We start from the raw sequence: 5,393 nt of genomic DNA on the forward strand, positions 1-5,393 counted from the left end.
GAAGATTGGTGATAGATGTTAGCTCAGAGCCGGTCTTCCTCAGCAAAAAGAGGAGGATTAGCACGGATGTTAGCTCAGGGCTGATCTTCCTCCAAAAATACATAAATAAATAAATAAAAAGAAATTATTAGATTACTAGGTGAAATGGCCCAACATAGCTAAACTCATTTTTCTTTCTTGAATCACTGGTCAGGTTGAATATCTTTCAAGTGGTTACTGGTCATTTGTATATTTTTCTGAATTGCTTGATCATATTATTTACCCATTCTTCTCATTTTTTTCTTATTGATTTGTAAGAATTATTTATTTAGAGTTTCTTTTTTTCTTTTGGAAGTGAAATTAAGGCTTAATTTATTTGGTTAAATTCTTTAAACAACCTAGATAAAATAAAGGTTTTATTATCTAGTGGAGGTTTTAATATCTGTGTAGTTTTGTTAATGTTTTCTCTCTCTTGTTCCTCTTACATTGTAATAAGAGGACCATATCATTTCACATCAAAATGTAACAATAGAGAATTCAGAAATGGAAGGGCAGGCCCGGTGGTGTAGCAGTTAAGTTTGCATGCTCTGTTGCAGCAGCCCAGGGTTCACAGGTCCGGATCACGGGCGCGGACTGATGCACCGCTTGTCAAGCCATGCTGTGGCAGCGTCCCATATAAAGTAGAGGAAGATCGGCACAGATGTTAGCCCAGGGCCAATCTTCCTCAGCAAAAAGAGGAGGATTGGCAACAGATGTTAGCTCAGGGCTAATCTTCCTCACCAAAAAAAAAAAAAAAAGGAAACAGGAGTTCTTGGAATCAATCATTTATCACAAAACAAACAATTTCAATTTTTAAACATACAGTCACTTTTCTTCATACTTAACTCAAAGCGAGTAAACAGAATTTTGTTTCAACTTTACAAATATCCTTTACATTTAGCTTGAGATTAAGCATGAGAAAGTTCAACTTGAAGTTAGACTTCATTGCCCAAACAGTTAAGCATCTGAAAATAAAGCTGAGAATGAACATGCATTTATCAAACATAATTAAAGCATTCCAGTGAAGTTTGACAATGAATAGTAACCCAAACTGAACTTTAATTTGCTCTGGTCCATATGATCTTCAGAGTCTACAAGTACCTATTTTTTAATAATGATTAAAAAAAGTCTGCAAATGACAAATTATAAAGGTCTGACCAGATGCAGAATTTTAGCTCAACATTTCTACAGCTGCTGCTTTAGACTACTTTTAAACAAACAACTCCCCAATCTTTATTATTCAACGTGTACTTGAAAACGTAGCAGCACAGTATAGTTTATTTTTATAAATATTAGTACCTGTAATAGAATATAAAATACAGAGTCTCTTTTTTTCAAATATTAAGTCTCTGAATGCTTCACTCATCCTTTGGTTTCAAACGCATACAATGCACTCGCATTATATAAATCATAGATTTAGTGATGAGACAGAACACTACATCTGTTGGGGAAGGAGGGGTGCTGTGGGAATACCAAAGCACTACATTACAGAAAGTAAACGTTGAAGCAAAAACACTTTCTGAATATGTACTGTGCATTGTGTAAACAAATGTTTATAATAAGAATCAACACAGGCCAAAATATTGTTTTCTCGGAAATCAAAATCTTCTTTCTTTTAAATCACACACATTGAAGAAGCTTTTTGTTAAGAAAAAGAATGGAGCCTCTTCCTGTATTTGCTTATGTGCTTAAATAGCTTGGAAACAAGTAATTATCACATTCATTTGCTAAAGGTTTGTCCTCTTAGTTGGGTGGCTGTTGCAAACAAGGAATACAGAACTATTTCAGTATGCGTTTTTTGTTTAATACTAGCTAAGTAATATATAATTAATTCATCTTTATTAGTCCATATTAGTGATATAGAGTAAGTGAAGCACTGAATTTCAAATTTTGTGCAGGGGAAACTAGTTTATAATTTGTTTCCAATAAGGATAGTAGCAAAATAATTACTACAAAGTCAGTGCAAGCTAGCAGTAAACCCCTGATTTCGCAAGCTAATGAAAGTTTGACGTTAGGTCATTTTAATTCCTATATTACTGTGCAAACCTAGAATTTCCTATGTAAAAGAGAGTGCTGGCAGCATTTAAGTCCTCTAATAACAGAATGAAACACTGATAAGGTTTCCAAATGCAGAGATACTATATGAAGAAATCTGATTGTCTTAATGATGGTGTCACAGCAATGGCCTCACAATTCCCTTAATGAATCAGAAACTAAAAAAGACAATTCATTAGTGAATAATATTCTGAGTCAAAAGCCTAAATTTAAAGCAAGAAATGATAAAGACACAAAACCAAAGATGCATTTTCTTCTACGACCATATGCAAGAATTTCAAGCTTTATGTCAAGGTTTTGGACCAGCAGCAGCTCCCTCTAAAAGGAAATGGCTGTGTCATGACTGTCCATCCCTTTTCAAAGCTTCCAGTCTTGGAAAGAGTGTTTCCAAATGCTTCCCAGTAGGCAGGGCTGAGTGTATCCAACAAGGAGTAGAGTGTTTCATGGTAAGGAGTCTGTAAATGATCATCCACCTGGTCAAAAGCATAACCTACCACCCTAAGCCCTGCTTCAGTGAGCTCCAGGCAATATCTGTTCCTTTCTCTTGTCTCCACATTGCTATAGACCACATCACCTGCACAGCGCAGGTTTTTTGAGACAAACATGTTGTTAACAGCAAAGAGAAAATTGTTTACAACTGCCTCAGATTCTAGCCTCATGTCTTTTATATCAGTTCTATCAAAACCGTTAAGCTTTGCATCTTCTTCAAATCCTGACACACCACTCAGCTATATGGGCTTACAGTCTGTTTCCATTCTGCGAGCACCCCGTGTCCCCTTCCTGCTTCCCGAGGCATCGCACTCTGTGTTCTTTCACCAGACTAGGGTATCCTGCCATCCTCTTTCTTCCAGAACAAACCCAAGTCCACGTGTGAGACACTGACCTGAGGTCTAGTTTAGAGGATGACACCTTAGGAGGAGAATGTGGCCTTATAAAGAACATAATGGCTTAAAGTAAGGGCTGTGGCCTCAATTCTTGAGCTTGGTAGAGAAAGGAGACCCAGACATTTGGAAGCATCAATGGAAGAGGAGAATTTGAGGACACAGGACATGTGAAGAGTTGCTGGTGTGTCAGGAGGGCATTCCGGTCAATCCAAGATTAAGCTTTCTGTGCGTCTCCAGACCTTGAAGTGTTCAGGGGCTGAGGACAGTAAGGGAGACTTTTTCGCTTTTTCTTAGCAATTTAAATAGCTTGGAAGGTAATTAAAATCAGCTGGATGTTACTCTGGTGTGATTTTTTTTTTTAAAACAATTTATTCCTTTTTCTGGTGAGGAAGATTGTTGCTGAGCTAATGTCTGTGCCAATCTTCCTCTATTTTTTGTATGTGGGACGCCGCCACAACATGGTTGATGATCGGTGTGGTGTGTAGGTCTGTGCCCAGGATCAGGATTGGGATCTGAACCCGCAAACCCCAGGCCACCGAAGCAGAGTGCACGAACTTAACCACTATGCCACCGGGCTGGCCTGCTCTAGTGCCATCTTCCGATAAGGGTGATAATACCAACCTGCCTAACGAACATGGAGATGACAACAAGGACACTTGTGGGCATTAAACAGAGAAAGCTAAACGCTCACAGTCTTCTGCAGGGTCCATAAACAACTAAAATCACTTTCTTTCCAGCTGCCCAATATCAGGACACTGGTCTCACTGCCAGTGGCTAGCTGGGGCAGGAAACCAAAGTTCATGGTTTCCAACCTGTTTATGGCTTTTCTTTCTCCCCTCTTCCCTGTGTCTTTTATACAAATCCTCTTCTAGGCTTCTTCAGATGAAGTCCATCTGTACGGGTTCCCTCTTTACAAGTAAACAGTGTGCAAATAATTAACTCAATGTCTGAGCTATTCTTGGACTCTAGGCTCTATCACTCGCTAGCTGGCAAATGCCCTTTGGCATGTCACTTAACCTCTCGGGCCTCATTTTCCTCCTCTGTAAAATGGAGATAATAGCTCCCACCTCTGAGATCACTGCAAAGATTAAACAAGATAATCCACGAAGAGTTACACACACGCCTGACATGTAGTAATGCTATTGCTACAGTCATTATATTTTGTATCAGTTTCCTATTGCTGCTGTAACACATTACCACAGACTTAGTGGTTACCAACACAAATTTATTCCCTTATAGTTCTGAAGGTGGAAGGTCTGAAATGAGCCTTACAAGGCTAAAAGTTTGGGTGTCAGCAGTGCTACATTCTTTCTGAAGGCTCTAGAGGAGGATTAATCTGGCTTTTCCAGCTTCTAGACGCTGCCTGCATTCCTTGGCATGGGGTCCCATCCTCCCTCTTCAAAGCCCACAGTGTAGCATCTTCTGATCTCTCTCCTTGATTCTGAACCTTCTGCCTCCCTCTTATAATGACCCTTGTGATCACATTGGGCCCACTCAGATAATCTCATCTCAAGATCTTTAATCTAATCACACTGCAAATTCCCTTTTGCCATATAAGGTAACATGCTCACAAACTATGGGGCTTAGAAGATGGACATCTTCTAACGTTGTTAGAAGGGAGAGAGGTCATTGTGTGTCTATCACAATTATTAATATTTTTATCAAACTAGCTCATTTAACTTATTTAACCCTCATTAAACCCCGTGAAGTAAATACTATTTTATTCCCATTTGGGAATCCGAGGCACAGAGAAGTTAAGAAACTTTCCCGAGGTCACATAGCCAATAAGTGGTGAAGGAGCAATTCCAACCGAGGAAGTTGGCTTCTGGAATTCATGTCCCCATGAGCTGAAATATGTAAACTGGCACCTAGTAAGTACTCTATTAACGTTAGCTATTATTATTATTTATTTATTTAAACTTATTTATTTATTATTTATATATTCGGTAGAAATATATATTTTTATATATATTTACATATTCTATTTCAGTAGAAATTAATATAATAATCCTTATCTCATATGACTTATGAGAATTAAATAAATCAACGTGTGAGAAGTACCAGACAGCGCCTGCCACACAGCAGGTCCTCTAACGGTATTTGGATCTTTCCAGTCCTACTAATCCACGTTTCCTTTCAAATGAAGACTTTGAGGTGGTTTCGCCCTCCCCAAGACGGCGCCATTGCCCACACCATCTGCCCCACTCAAGATGGCGTCCACTGCTCTGCAAGTCATATTCCGACCTTCTCAATATGGCGCCGCCACCCGCCATTTTCCTCTTTCGCCCTTTCCAGAGGGCCTGGGCAGGTAGGTTCAACCCTGGGCGTCTATGACCTTCTCAAAATGGTGGTGGACGCAGTACGCGCCGCATCGTGACCTTCTCAAGATGGCGCCAGCGCTCCGCCCCAGCGCCGCTGTCGTAAGGGACACTTCCG

The 5,393-nt window shown here is 39.6% G+C and overlaps 1 pseudogene; it reads right to left on the reverse strand.

The window, feature by feature from the left end:
• Positions 1-2,410: 2,410 nt before the first annotated feature.
• Positions 2,411-2,834, reverse strand: LOC101396949 (GSK3B-interacting protein pseudogene; annotated as a pseudogene).
• Between the last annotated feature and the right edge of the window lie 2,559 nt (positions 2,835-5,393).

This window comes from Ceratotherium simum, chromosome 5 (genome assembly GCF_057802395.1).
Source record: "Ceratotherium simum simum isolate JZ-2026a chromosome 5, ASM5780239v1, whole genome shotgun sequence".
Classification (NCBI taxonomy): domain Eukaryota; kingdom Metazoa; phylum Chordata; class Mammalia; order Perissodactyla; family Rhinocerotidae; genus Ceratotherium; species Ceratotherium simum.